This window comes from Oryctolagus cuniculus, chromosome 7, assembly GCF_051225735.1.
Source record: "Oryctolagus cuniculus isolate XC-2025 breed Fujian yellow rabbit chromosome 7, ASM5122573v1, whole genome shotgun sequence".
Taxonomy (NCBI): domain Eukaryota; kingdom Metazoa; phylum Chordata; class Mammalia; order Lagomorpha; family Leporidae; genus Oryctolagus; species Oryctolagus cuniculus.
The window spans coordinates 42,822,570-42,837,399 of NC_142873.1; the positions used below are offsets into that span (position 1 = coordinate 42,822,570).

Genomic DNA, 14,830 nt, shown 5'->3' on the forward strand with positions numbered 1-14,830 from the left:
AATAACGCGCCTGCTACTTTAAGAGCCCCCCTCCCCCACCCCGTCCTGGGGCTGGGGTGGGGGTGGTCCGGACCGTCCCCCCGAGGGGTGGGATGCGGTCGCCCCCTGGGCCGGGAGAAAGTCGCGGGGCGGGCGGTGCTGTGGCGTGGCGGCGGTGGGGGAGTGCGCGGCGGACTGTTTGTTTGTGTTAGGAGTCGGCTGTGGGGGACATGTGGAGTGGGCTGCGATTCCCTTGGGTGCTGGAGGTACGTGGTGGGGACCGGCGGGTCGGGGGCGCGCCGGCCTCTGGGTGTCCGCGGGTCCCCGCGGCCTTGGAGCGGTCTGGGAAGGGGCACCATCCTCACAGGGGGTCTCCGGTGACAGCCGGGAGCGACTGACATTTTAACAGCCGGCCCTCCCTCCCTCTCCCTGCTCGCGCCGCCTGTTCCCTCCTCCTTGGCCCGAAATGGTGCAGAAGGGGGCCTGGGAGGGCGGCGGGAGGGTGGGGGCGGGGGAGCCGCAGCTGTTTGGGAAGCGGGGGAGGGAGGGGGATGTTGTTCAGATGACACCGGGGTGGTGGGTTGGGGTGTGTGAGCGTGTGTCTCCGGGGCGTGCTCGCCGGGTGCCTGTGGAGTTGGAACGCCGAGCCGCCGCGGAGGTGGGCACGCGGGACCCTTCTCGCCCGGCTCCCCGACCCCTGGTCTGGCTCGTCGGCAGCCCCCGCTGGAGAAGCCCCTGGCCAGAAGTTTGCAGCTGTTCAACATCTGGGCAAGAGTTCTCCAGCCCCCTCTCCTGTAGGACAGGCTGCACTGGGCCGGCAGTGGGGGTCTGTCTGGGGAGTGTGGCGGGGTTTTGGCAGGGAGGGAGGGCCCGGGAGACTAAGGTGTGTATAGGCTCCCACCCCAGTGCCAGCCCCCTTCCTGTTGGGTGTGGGTTGCACAGGGATGAGGAAAAGCGGCCCCTTCCCCTGGAGATTGTGGCTGACCACTCAGCAGCGATCCCAGATCTCCTGGAAGGAGGGCTCCTGGGTCTAGGCACAGTGTTGGGGGGAGGGGGCCCTCCCGGGTTATCCCAGGTTTGTCCTGCCTCCCCTTACACCTGGTGCATTGTTGATGGGTTGGGGGAGGGTGCAGCAGGCAAGATCCTGTGCGCCCCTTTCCTGCGCCCAGCCCCAGTGTGAGTGTCCCTCAGCCCTGGTGGCCTTGGTGGGAGGGTGGCGCCTAAGCCCGCCTCCTCCATTCCCTCTGGGTCTTTGCAGCAGTTTCGGGGGCCAGCCGGGACTGTGGGAAGTTTGCCGTCTGGGGCGGTGACCTTGGGCTGCTCTGGCCTGGAGATAGGAGGGGAGCCGAAGCCAGCACGAGACCGGGTGTTGTGGAGTTGGGGAGCTGCTGTCCGCCTCCCACTCCCTTCCAAACCCCCAGCAGGAAGGGCCGAGGGGAGCCCTGAAAAGCACATGTCCGTGTTCACAGATGCGGCCCCCCGGGTCACACCCGCCCCAGGACTTAGCTTGCCTGCCCCAGCTCCCACGGCCTGGCCTGCCTGGGAATGAATTTCCTTCCTGTGGTTTCCCAGAGTGTTGAGCAGGAGGTGGGGGTGGGGTGGGACCAGTGTGGGAGTGGCTGAGGACCTGTTCTAGGGGGCACTTGGGGGGACACTGGGGCTTGCAGAAAGCGCTTTCCCTACACAGGCGTCTGCACCTTGAGGCTCAGTGGTCCCATTCTCTTTGTTGTACCTCCCCTGCCCCCACCACACACCCTACATGTGTTTCCTTGTGTGTGTGTGCATGTACATCTGTAAGGGAAGGGATCTCTGGTTTCTCTGGGAAAGGAAGGAACTTGAATTTACACACTGTATAGACCAGAGAGGTTGGGCTTTTTACCTGAGACCACACAGCAAGTTTGCATCTGCACTGTCGTCCTTTGACTCAGGCACAGCTTCGGTGTGGGGAGAGACTCCAGGAAGACATTCAGCCCTTGTTTGTGCAGGCCTGGTCCAAGGGGAGAAGCAGGCCCTAGTCGGAGAGCATCCTAGCTCTGGTGTTGGGGGATGGGGGTGGGGGTTGGGCCAGGGCTTGTGTGTGCTGTGCCCAGTGCTGGCAACAGAGTGGTTGAGGACTTGGAAGGTGGCAAGTGCTGCCCAGTGGCCAGCCCACTGTGTAGCTGCCTGGTGCCCTGGGCGTCCAGGCTCTGTCCCTGCTGGCTTCTGCCTGCTGACTGTTCTCATAGGCTGGGAGATACCATAGTCTCTCTGGCTGCTGTTATATAATCTCTCTCCAGTAGGGTTTTTTTTTTTTTTTCTTCAGTCTTCCTCTAGGTCTTCCCTGGGAGGTGTGATGGGGAGGAGGAGGCAGAGGGTGACTCCCCCAGGTGGGGGGCTTGAGGAGGGTGTGCCCTAGACCCTGAAGAGGACTGAGGGAGGAGGCTTTGGGGTTAAGCCCTCACTGGTTGCGGCCCTGCCCTGGGGAGGTGCCTAAGCTGCGGCTGTCCCTGGCCCTCCTGCCCCCAGAGAGGCTTGGCCTGGTGCCCGTCCGGCGGCCTCTTCCTGGCCTGCTGGGCCTCTGCCCTCCCTGGTGGGGACAGGCTCTGGAATGTCGGCGCTTAACCATGGATGCTTTCCCACCCACCTGTGTCCCTCCAGGGGAAAGGGGGACCAGGGGCCAGGGGCTGGGTCCCACATGTCCCTGGTCGTCTTTGATCCTGGCCTTTTCGGGGAGGAGTTGGCCAGGTGTGGCTCAGCCAGGCCTTGACGGCTTGGAGGCGGTCACAGGTGTTCATCCAGGTTCTCTAGGTGGGCGTGAGACTCAGGTGTGGGCCTCAAACCCGCTGTCCTGGGGCACGTTCTGTGTCAGGTGGCCCTGTGAAGGCAGGACTCGCCCCACCCCTTGAGACCATGGCTGGCTGTCCAGGCTCTGTGAGGCTAGCTGGTTTGAGGCAATTATCCACCTCTTACAGGGAAGCAGGAGATGGTGGTGGGGCCAGCGCGGTCTTAGCATCACTGTAATCGCTGGTGGCTTTTATGAGCCAGTCATGGGGCCGGAGTCCAGCCAACCCTCTGTCCTTCTGTCCCAGTTTGGTGACTTACTCATGGGGGGAGAGGGCGGTATTAGGTCCTAGGAGCCCTGTTCTAGAAGCTGGATGTCTGGCTGTGTTGTGGTTGATGTCACTCTGGCTGTCCATGATTATAGCAGGCAGGATGAAGGTTAGACTTCAGGAAGAACTTCCCACAGGAGTTAGGTTGAGGAGAGATGGCTCCAGTTGAGCCTGGAAAAGAGGGGATGTCAAAGCAGTTTCGTCTGCTGTAGCTCAGCTGAAAGGCCTTGCCCTTTGGCCTAGTAAGGTTAGTGCTGCCTGGCTACTGGAATATATTATTTTCTCCTCTCTCCCCCCAGCCTGCAGCTGAGAATGTTCTGAGGAGGGTTTGTCCTTGGAGCTCTGGCAGGGCTGGCTCTTGGGCCCCTTCCCCCAGCAGAGGAGCGTGGGTGGGGGTCTTGTGCACCCTGGCATGCCCAGAGGCACCTGGGAAGTGTGCAGTATTTAGTGGCACATATGCATGAAGGTGTGCAGTGTGGTGCAGACATGCATACACACACACATGTGTGTGTGTAGACACCCACAGAGCAGCTGCCACCCTGCAGGGGGCGGGGATAGTGAATGGCAAAGGTGATTAAAGGATTGCAGAGAGGGGATGGGGTGAGGGACTGGCGGCGAGACAGCGAAGGGCACAGCGAGAGCTTGGAAGAGAGACACATTGAGTGGTGCGGGAGGGGTTGAGGTTAGACCACAGATGGGCAGACAGGGCTCTTGTCTGCGAAGTGGAGAGCATGGCTGGGAGTCCTGGCTGACTGCCACACCTGCTCTGTGACCCTCCTGCAGCCTGCCCAGCCTGCCTCTGGCCCTCACAGGGACTGGGTGTCCTGGGTAAGTCGCTCCCCCGGGCCTCAGCTGCCCGGCCCACAGGCGGTTCACCTTTCGGTGCTGGGAGCACCTGGGTGTTGGCGTGGTGCCCGCCCCTGCTGCCCTCCCCTGCTCACCCTCACCCCTGGAGGGCGTGGCTGCTCCAAGGTCTCAGGGCTGCATTTTGGGACGGGTCCTTGGCCCGGGCAATCCCTAAGGCCCTCTGTCTCTGACCTCTTCCCAAGGCCCAGGCCACCATGTCCCCTGCCTGGTGTGGAGCCTCTGCTCAGGCCCCTGATGGCCTGGGTGTGGGGGCGGTGGTGCCTGGCGTCTGATCCCTCTCCTTTCTAGCCTGGGCTGGGAGGGGAAGGACTTGTCCGAAGCTCTGGCCTGTCGCTGGCCACACCCAGGCGGGACCATATTTACTCATTTAAACTTACCCTCCCAGGAGGCTCTGGGCTCTAGGCCTGGTCACTGACCTTGGCCTTGTGCCTCTGGCTGGTGCTCGGGCCACTCCCCTGAGGTGGGCAGTGGCAAAAGCACAGAGAGAAGGAGCCTTTTTTGCCCCCCCGGCCAAAGGAGCTGTACCCCGACGCACATGCCCACTACCTAGTTTCCCAGAAACTGGCACTTTGGAGATCCCCAGGGGCTGGAGGAAGGAGGCGTCCATTTCTTGTCCCCGCATTCCACCGGGCCTGGCAGTGCGTGGAGAGGTGTTTGCTCTCCCCACGGCTGTTACTCATCATTGGGGAAACCGAGTCTCTGCGGTTGAAGACGTGGGCTTTCCCAGGTTCCCAGGCGTTGAGGGTGTTTTTCTCGGAGGAAAGGGGGGCTCCTGCCTGTGGCATGGGGCGGCGGGAGGGAGGCCCGAGGAGGCCCGAGAGTAGTGGACAGCAAGAGCAGACCAGGCGGATGCTGGCAAGAGGGCAGAGGACGAAGGTTGGTGCCAAGCTGAGAGGGACGTTGCTTGGGTTCCCCGAGGAGTCATTGTCTTTGAGTGTCGGGGGAGACAACTCCTGAAGCACGAGTGTGCGAGCAGGAGCTACAGCCACTCAGACACCCCTCCTGGGTCCCCTTCACGTCTCCCTGAGTGGCGGTGCGGGCTGGGTGAGGGGACCCGGAGCGCCTGGCTTGTCTGACCCAGAGGAGCCTCCCAGGGCGAGGGTGGGGAATGTGCCAGGGAAGCGGTGTGCCCTGGCTCCCCGGGGAGGGAGCCCCCTTCCTGCTGTCAGCCCAGGCCTCGGCACTCAGGCCACCTGTGCCACTGGGTCCTGGTGACTGTGGGCGAGTCCCTGCTCATCTCTGAGCTGGCTTCCGTGTCTGCAAGGGAAGTGTGGGAGAGCGCTGGGGAGGTGGGTCCTCAACAGGGGGCTGCAGCCATTCTTCCAGACCTTCGGCCTCAGCCTGGCGAAGGCAGCTACCCAGAAGCCGGGGTGGGACGGCGCAGTGTCTGCTGAGGAGGCCTGAGGCTTGGTTTGGCCTTGGGATGGGGGAGGAAGCAGAGCCCAGCCTTGTCCTCCCTGTCCAGCCATCTCCTTGTCTCAGGCCCTGCCCTCTGCACCCGTGGGCCTGTGGGTGTCACCGGGTCCCTCTGGCTGCAGGGTTACTTGTTCCTGGCGATTCCCTTGCCCCTGACCCTAGCAGCAACTACCTGGGGTTGAGGGTCGAGGAGAGATGGCTCCAGTTGAGCCTGGAAAAGAGGGGATGTCAAAGCAGTTTTGTCTGCTCTAGCTCAGCTGAGGGTCGGGAGAACAGAGAACAAGAGCGAGCCGGTCCTGAGACCTCAAGGGGAAAATGCAGGCAGGAGGGTTAGGATGGCAGAAGAGGGCTTGGTCTCTTCTCGGGATCTTCCCCCTCCAGTTGGATCCAGCAGCACGGAGGCAAGGGGCTGAGCACAGGGCTTCAGGGATGACCTTGAACCTCGAGGGTATCCCATCAGAGCATGCTGTGTGATGTGTTTGCTGGAGGGCTGATGGGCTGATGGTCTGAGGTAGACCGTGAGATGGTAGGCCAGGTAGCGCCTGGTATCGAAGCCTCAGGTCTTCCCCACCCCTTCCCCAGCCCCCACAACTGCTGCGTCCATGCTGACTCTTCTTACGCACGCTCTGTGGCAGGCCACGGGGCCCAGGCTGGCTGGGTGGGGACAGGTGTTCAGGCCCAGCTGCTCCTTTGTGTCTCCCCCACCTGTCAGCCCCGGGGTGGGGAGCTGGGAGGGAAGGGAGAGGAGCCCCTCACCTGTTCCCAAGGACGGGGCCCTGGTTGTGAGGCCTCACAGAAGGGTTGAGAGTAGACAAGGGGCAAAGTGCCGGATCGGGGCGTTGGCAGGGCTCCTTGCTGGCGGAAACCAGAGGGGTCTTCACACAGCGTCCACGCAGGGGTGAGAAGCCAGGTGTCGGTGTGGGGCACAGGTCTGGGCGCCCGTCTCTGCCTAGCCTTGTGCAGATACCGTTCCCCACCCCTGCCCGCCAAGTCCCCCTCCATCTGGCTGGGCATCTTAGCCTCACCTGGCACCTGTCCTGAAAGCAGCAAGCTAATCCTGTAAGAGCTGCCTGGCGGGCCGCCGCCGCAGGCCCACGCGGCCGCCGCGCCCGCCCCTGCCAGGGCTTAGAGGACTGCCCTTCCAGTCGGAAGGAGACCCAGCCATTGCCCGGTAAGTCCTGGGCGGCTTCGCAGGTCATGATGTCTCTAGGAGGATTTGCCTTCCCTGATTGGATTGGCCTCTTTCAGGGCCCTGTCTTCATTGTCAGGGAAAACTGCGTGCGTCCAGACCCTCTGCCTCCCTCTGTCCCGGTGTGAGGGGAGGGCTCGGGCCGAGGCCCCCCCCTTCTCTCCATGCCCTCCGGTCCCCAGCCAGGGCAGCCCTGCCTCTGTCCTGAGATGAGAAGAGGGCCTCTGGCTGCTCAGGACAAGGGCTCACACCACTCCCCAGGAGACAGTGCCTCCCTGAGACTCCTTCCCTGCCTCCCTCCAGGTTTTGTTTCCGGTCAGCCGGCTCTTCCTTTGGCCAGGGGCCCACGCTCAGCATTGCCCCATGCCCTCATTTCCATGGGGAGTCCCTCCCCTGGTCTATAGCCATCAGCCCACCCGCTGCAGTGGCAGGCAGCCCAGACCTCGCACCGGTGGCATTCTGCTCATCCCAACGGCTCTCAATCTGGCCCGCCCCGAAGGCCCCAGCTGCCACTTTCACTTCTGTCTCTGGAGACCCCAGAGGGAAGTTGGGTGGGGAGGTAGAAGGTGACACACTAACCGTCCCAACCGCCCCCACCTCTCCTCAGCGGAGGCCAGGGGCCCCTGCACACCATTCTTGTCTACATGACCAATACGGGCGTAGGGGGCCATGGAAGGGTTGGCTGCGGGGGGAGGGATGGTGGTTAGATCGCAGAAGGACTTCCCAGGATGGGAGACCACTGCGGAGCACCTTGTTTCAGAGGGTGTGGCTGGAGGTGCAGGTAGTGGAACTGGCAGGACAGAGGCCAGACTTCAAGGTCAGCAGGGAAGTGCTTGTCTGTCCTAACCCAGAGGAGTGCCATGTGGCACCTCCGCGCCCTCCCACGTCACCAGCTGCCCATGCTTGGTTGGGTGGCTTCAAACAAAGCAGGTCTGAACCCCGGAGAGTACGAGAAGCCTGGGCCTTCAGACGTGCAAGCCCTCTCTGCGGCCCGACATCTGTCTGCCTGCGCTGCCTGCCAGTTCCCCTGCTTCTGCACCCCGATCCCCGGAGTAGACAGCGAGGCCAGTGCAGTCGCCCTTGCCTGCTGCTCGGCCCAGCCCTGGCACTCTTCCCGCGGGAGCCCCCAGGCAGGGGGAGCACCACCACACCTCCTCTGCCAGTCTCCTCAGGTCCCTGCTGCAGTGCCTTCTTCCTCCCCCATCCCACCTGGACCAAGTAGGGGAGTCAGCTGGGCGCGGGAGCTCTTTGCAGAGTTTCTAAATTCAGGAATGCTTTCTGGAGGAGAAAGGTGGGACCAGAGGCCTGGAGTGCCAGGAACTCCTTGGGGGTCCCTAAGTACCTGGGCTTGCCGGGGTGGGGGTGGCCCACATCCTGGAATGGGAAGTTGAGCCTGAAGGAATAAGGTCAGAGACACTATGCAAATCCCCTTGCAAATGAGCAGCAGTGAGTCATTGCTGCTCTGCCTGCTGGGGTGGGGCGGGAAGCAAAGCTTAGGCTCGGGCTCCAGAACAGCCCCCCCACGGATGACATGACAGTGACCTTGGGCCAGATCACCGTAGTGCCCCTGGGCTAGACACTGTCCAGTAACCAGCAGCGGGAAGGCCCAAGCCCTGGATCTGATTGGCATTCCAGGGTACGTGAGGGGGTGGGGAGGCTGAAACCTCTTCCACATGGGCCTTGTGTGCCGCACATGCAACCTGCGCTGGCCCCCGGGGTTCTCTGGGGTGGGGGGTCACTACTCAGAAAGCACCTGCTCTCCATCAGCCTTGTGGCTGCTCTCCTCGGGCTGCGGGACGGGGGCCCCGCGCAGGCCATCTGCACGGTCACCTCACCATGGAATCACAGTCCTAACCTCTCTTCCTTTCAGGCCTCTCCATAGAGCATGTCTGGACCGGAAGGGTGCTTACGTACTGCGTCCACTCCAGCTCTACCCATTAGACTGGCCAGTGGGGCGAAGCCCTGAGAGACACACAGTGAGGGAAAGCCAGAGCGGGGGTTAGAATCCAGGCACCCAGAAGGCGCCCTCTTTCCCTGGCCTGTTCTCGGAGGTCCCTTTCTACTGCTGTCCGCCAGCACTTCCCGAGATCACCCCTAGTGGTTCTAGGACCTGGCGGTGGGGGCGGGGTGCCTTAGAGATGGCCTGGAGAGCAGGAAGGCCAGGCCAGGGCCGGGTGGGAGATGCTGCCGCCTCCCCGGGGAGCCGCACAGTCCACGGCTGCTCCCGGAAGGATAAGTGCTAGACTGCAGGAAGGCTGGGCTGGGCTGTGGAGGCTCAGGAGACAGACCCTCACTGGAGAGGCGTCTTCTGGGCAGCAAACAGGATGACCCCATCCCAGGAATTCTGCCAGGGACAGGAGGGCGGGAAGCCTGGGGTGGGGCGCGGAGTTGGCCCCCAGCGGAAGCGGGGTGGGGGGGCTCCTCTCGCCAAGCTCAGGCAGAGGCTACAGTGCCAGCCCCCACTGGCATTCCTAGGGTGTCTGGACCTGAGACCACCCCTTCCCCAGGCCAGCTTTCCTGGACTGCCCCCCCTCTCCTCAGCCCGCCCCCAGGTCCCTTGTCGGTGAGTTAAAATTAGCTCAGTGCCCAGGCTAAAAATAGCCCCTGCCCAGCCCTGAGGCTGCGGGCTGGGGGAGGGGAGTCCCTGAGGGAGGGGAAGATGGTGGGAACCTGGCTTTGGGTAGTAAGCCTGCCAGACGGAACTTTCAAGGGTTGGGGCCAGGGCCAGGCCTTCCAGATCAGACCCTAGGCGCACTCCAGGGTGAAGGAAAGAGGCGGCCGTGGGAAGGGGGCGGGCTGGAGCCTGGGAGCGCCAGGAGCAGGCCACGTGTGGGATGCGGAGAGCACAGTGCTCAACCCCAGCCTTGTGCACCTCACTCACTGCCCTCGTGGGACCCAGAGGAAGATGGCCCAGGCCCTCACCTTGGGGACAGGGTCCCTGGGCTGGGTTCAGAGGCGGAGCTCAGTGCTGTGAGCCCCGGAGTCTGGTGGGCAGTGAGGGGGGCTCTGGGGCTTGAGCTGGGTGGCGCTGGGCCTTGGTGTCCCCTCTATACCCTCTCAGGCCCTGCCTGCCCGCCCTTGGGAGGTTGGCTTGAGCCCAGAGAGCTGAGGTGCTCCTTCCCGGCCGCGTCTGGAGCCAGGCCAGGCCTCCAGGGGGCCTCCCTGCTGCTGCCGCCCTTGCCCTGGGTGGGACCTGCCCCTCCCTTGCCTGCCTCTTGGCTGGACTGCAAGTTCTCGGAGGGCAGGGAGGGTGTCCTGTCAAGTTGTGGCGCTGGCGCAGCTGCCCCCGGGCCAGTCCTGCAGGCCGCTGTGGAACCTGCCTCCTCGCGCCCCACCCCGCCTCCCTGCTGCTTTCTCTCACTCCCTCCTTTCCTGTGTCTGTGTGTCTGTCCCCCTCCGCCACCCGCCCTGTGTCTGCCTCACCCACGCCTCCTCCCTCGTTAGTGAGCAGGCTGCTTGAGGCCGCCTGACTGTGGGGGTGACAGGTGGATTGGATTGTCACCCCCTCCCCCAGCGCCTGCTGCTTATTTCATGCCCTGCAGCCCAGCCACGGGGAAGGGGCGGGAGGAGGGATGACAGCTGTCTCCAGCGCCTCCTGCCTTCCCCTCCAGTCCATAGCCTGCAGCCCCGAGCAGCCCGCGAGGGAGGGATGAAGGGCCTGCCTAATGAGAGCCCTTTTTCTTGCTGTGCACTGCGTGGCAGAGCAGGCCGAGCCCACTGCTCTGTGACACGGGGCCGCTTGCTCAGCCTCTCTGGGCGTCTGCTTCATTTTGACCTGTGTCTCTGTAGGAGCCCTGCGGTTGCTCTCATCCTCTCGGGCACAGGGGGACAGGGTAGACAGGGCCAGGCGGGTGTGGGGAGAAGGCACAGCTGGAGAGGGGACGGGGGCTGCCCGCAGCTCCCCAGGAAGGACAGCCCTGCCGCAGCTGCAGCTCGGGGGGCTGCCTGGCTGCTCCCCACTGGCCTCACACAGGTCACCCTCACACAGGAACTGAGATAGCGTCATTCTGAAACCCAAGCGTGGTTTGAATATTGCTCAGGTACCAAGAGGTGTCACGGTGGGGGCGGCAGCTTGCTGCTGCTTCCATGTCCCCACCAAACCTGTCCCCCGCTGGAGCACCTTGTGCGCCTGGTTCCTACCTCATTTGCATGCAAACACAACCCACAGGTTTCTTTCAGGTCTGTAGCCCAGCGTGGAAACACAGCCAGTGGCCACCGTGGGGTCCCCCGGGTCCCTCCCTGCAATCTCTGGTCCCTCGGCTCCTCTCACCCAGGGCGTTGTCAGACGGGCCTCTCGCCCTGCATCCTCCCTGCTTTCTGTTTGCAGAGGCTTTGCTGCAGCCGCCTCTCTGCAGACAGCTGCTTTGTGCCTGCCTCCCTGGGGCCAGCCCAGCTGCCCTCTTCCCTCCTCCTCCGCATCAGGCAGCCCCTGCCTCTGCCCACCCCCAGGAGGTCGGCCCGGCCTGACCCTGCCCTTTACAGGGAGCTGGGTGAATCAGAATCCAGCAGCTGGAGCCCCCAAAGGGGGTACTTGTGGTGACACAGGGGCTGCCAGCTCCAGAGGTCACGGCTGTGCCTGAGGTCAGCATAGGGCAGGCCCTGGGGCCGTCAGAGCAAGAAGACCATGCTAGCCAACCCCCTGCCCCTTTGGCAGCCCTAGCCTTCCCAAGCCTTGGACTCCAGATACCAGGCAGAATGAGAAGAGAGGGTTAGAGAAGCTGCCAAGGGCCGGCTCATCTGAGGGGGCTTCCTGGAGGAGGAGTAGGCCGGAAACGAGACGAGGCATGACAGCGGGCCAGACTGGGGAGGCAAGCTCACATCTGGAGAACAGATGCCCAAGCCTCTGGCTCCTGGCAGTTGGGTAGGTAATTAGGCAGAGGGCTAATTAAGGAGGTCCAGGTGTTCATTAAAATCTCTCTTAATTGGGTAGGAGGGAAGCTTGGACAGGACAGACTTTGGCTGGGGTCTGTTTAGGGTCCTTTGTGCCCATCTCGGCACCTCCCCCCTTCCTCCCAAAGTCAGGGTTGAGTTCATGTTCTTGCCTCAGAGCCTTCAAAGACCCTGTAGTAATGCGGAGTGAATGACACAGGGGATGGAGGTTAGTACAGACGGATCCTGCCTCGTAGGAGAGCTCGTGGTTAGACAGGAGGAAGGACTGCCATAGTTTTGGCAGCTTTGGCACAGAGTGGAGCAGCAGTGGGGAAAGGGCCCTGGGAGCCCACAGCTCCCGAGAAAGTGCTTGGGCCGCCTCCGCGGGAGTGAGGGCTGGGGGTCCTGGTCTTTTTCACCCTGCTTCCCTCCACAGGGATGACTCCGTGGGTCTCTGCGGCTTCCTTGCCTTCTCAGCCCTGATCCCTCCTGCATCCCAGCTCCCCCAGCATGAGGCGGGGGTGGGGGGGGCGGTGTAGGAGATCAGCCAGGGAGCTGGTTGCCAGGCGACAGTTGCCTAAGCAACCCCATCCTCTCCATCTCCATGTGCTCAGGGCTGCTCCTTGGAAGACTTTAGAGTCTCACCCTCTGCACTAGCCACCCCGGGGATGGGGAAGCTTGAGGTCTGGGTGGCGGGGTGACTGGAGGGTGCTAGTGTCCGAGTGGACAGTCTTCAGGGCAGCTGGGAAAGGAAGGGTTCCAGCTCCACAGAGGGTGGAGTGAGAGGAGCAGGTTCTGCAGCACGACTGTGGAGGTTAGACTGCAAGAAGGACTTCCCAGGGCCGCAGTAATGAAAGGCTCTTCTCTTCCCATCCACAGACGTTCCCTGAGCTCCTTACAGGGGTAGAGTAGTGAGAAACTGACGCGGTTCCTGCCCTCAGCAAGCTTCAGTCTCCTGGGGAACCAGACTGGAAATAAGAGCACAGAATGGTAATTATGTAGTCCCAAGTGCTAGGAAGATGGCAAGATGGCTTTTCTAGGTGTCATGAGAACAAACAGAAGGTTCTCTCCCAACCTGGAAGAAGAGACTGTGTTGACCGTGAGCTGACAGAGGTTAAATCCGTGTTGGAATTTGCTGATGAACGAAAGCTGGGGAGAGGGGGACGGAGGGACGGAGGGAAGGGAGCTGCTGTGAGCCCGAGGAGCCCAGCGGTCCTGCAGTTGCAGTCTGGAGTGCATTGTCAAGGCCAGAGGGTGCCACTGGGAAAGCCAGCTCTTCGTAGCCCTCCCCACGCCCCTGCCAAGCCCACTGCACCATAGCTCTGGAAGGCACGGTCTCTGGAGCGTGCTAAGGGGTAGGGGCGCTGCAGTGGGAGTTGGGCAGAGACGGGCGTCTCAGGCAGGGAGTGGGATGGCAAGCTGACTGCTGGGCACTCAGAGCTGGCTGGGCTGGTGTTGCTGTCGTTCTGGTGGGGGTGTGTGCAGGAGGCCCAGGACAGAAGAGGGTGCTGGGATCCTTTTCTGGGGAGTCGGCAGGAGCTCTGCTTCCAGCTGGGAAGAGCCCGAGGGATGGGCCTGGTGATGGGGACGACGGGAACGAGGCATCCTGGACCCCCGAGCCCTAGGGTTCCCTGCCTTCCTCGCCCCCTTCCCTCCATGGCCAGGATGCCAAGGCTGAGCGTTGGCCTCTACTGTGGTAGCTTGGGGCCCGTGTTGACTGGGGCCGGAAAGGCTCCAGGGCCATGGGTAGTGGGAAGGCAGGGGTCTGTGTCATCACACGCCCCCAGGATGCCTCTCTCCAGGTTGGGGAGGCCGGACAGGCAGGCAGGTCTCTGGACAGGGGCTCCATGGAGGGGAGGCCTCCACTTCTCGAGTTAGGCTCCTCCCACACCTCAACAGGTGTAGCTTTAGAATCATGGGCCCCATGCTTACTGCTCCTCATATTCCAGAAAGTTCCACCATTGATGAAGGGACTCCTAGAATCACACAGCTGGAGGGGCCCTGAGGTCATCTCGTGCCTCCATGCCACCCATGGTTCTAGTCCCTAGCCCACGTGCGCTCTGCCCACAGCCGAGAGCATCGCCTTCTCTGGCTCGGGCTGCGCTGCCATCCTGGGCCCCGTCCCGTCCCATGGTGCAGGGGTTCTGTTTCCCATCCCGTGTCTAGACCTGGAGCTGTTCAGCCAGCAAGCCGAGAATGCACCACAGGGGTACTGTGATGGTGACCCCCTGCCTGATGCTGGCGCTCCCGGTGGGCCCTGTGTCTTCTCCGTGTGCTTCAAGGTGTGCATGAGAAACACTGTTCTAGGCCGAGCTAGGGTTCGAAACATGGCCCATCTCTAGTGCAGCAGTCAGCAAGCATAAGCTGTGGGCCCGGTTTGGGGCGTGCCCGTTTGTGTATATAGTCTTACTGGATCACAGCCGTACCCATTCACGTACGTGTAGCTGTCCACTGCTTTCATGCCACAGTGGCAGAGCTGAGTCGTAACAGGAACGGCTGCACGGCTGGCACAGCCTGGACTGTTTACTGTCTGGCTCTTCACAGACAGTTTGCTGGCCTCTGGTCTGGAGGGATGGTTTGTTAGTTCTTTGTTTTGTTTTGCTTTTAAAATGTATTTGTTTAAAAGGCAGAGTTACAGAGAGAGAGAAGGAGAGAGAGAGAGAGCTCTCCCATCTGCTGGGTCACTCCCTAAATGGCTGTAATGGCTGGGGATGGCCCAGGCTGAAGCCAGTAGCCGGGATCTCCATCCAGGTCTCCATGTGAATGGCAGGGGCCCAAGCACTCAGACCGTCTGCTGCTTTCCCAGGCCATGAGCAGGGAGCTGCATCAGAAGTGGAGCAGCCGGGATTCAAAACAGCACGGCCATGTGGGATGCTGGCACTGCAGGCGGCGGCTTAACCCGCTACGCCACAGCACCAGCCCTAGTTCCTTTGTTTCATGGAACAGATCCCCTCTTTTTTTTTTTTTATTAAGGATTTTATTTATTTATTTTTATTTATTTGAGAGGCATAGTTACAGAGAGAGGGAGAGACAGAGAGAGGTCTTCCATCTGCTGGTTCACTCCCCAAATGGCCACAACAGCTGGAGCTGGGCCTAACCGAAGCCAGGAGCCAGGAGCTTCTTCCGGCTCTTCCACGTGGGTGCAGGGGCTCAAGCACTTGGGCCATCTTCCACTGCTTTTCCCAAGCCATTAGCAGGGAGCTGGATTGGAAGTGGAGCAGCCGGGATATGAACTGGCGTCCATATTAGGTGCTGGCTTTGCAGGCAGCAGCTTTACCCACTCCACCACAGTGCCAGCTCCCCCCAGGCCCGCTGAGTCAAACAGGTTGGTGCAGAGGAGCTCTGGGGGAAGGCGGATGGGGCTCTGCTGCCCTAAAGCCCGCTGTGGGGCTCCAGGCCCCAGGGCCCTGAGCCGGTGGGG

General features: G+C 62.1%; 1 protein-coding gene across 22 annotated transcripts in view; it reads left to right on the plus strand.

Moving 5' to 3' along the window:
• MEF2D (myocyte enhancer factor 2D) overlaps window positions 1-14,830 on the plus strand; it is a 30,833-nt gene that overhangs the window by 337 nt on the left and 15,666 nt on the right. For 2 of the 22 annotated variants that reach the window (XM_051858545.3, XM_070077525.2), the window contains exon 2: window positions 12,289-12,399. The exons of 9 other annotated variants lie outside the window; for them this stretch is intronic. The gene's annotated coding sequence lies outside the window, so the exon portion shown is untranslated. Of the gene's footprint in view, window positions 1-57; window positions 246-526; window positions 806-8,083; window positions 8,177-11,194; window positions 11,402-12,288; window positions 14,735-14,830 lie in introns of those variants that run through there. 11 more of the 22 variants (XM_089299807.1, XM_089299811.1, XM_089299808.1 and 8 more) reach the window with 11 other exon arrangements.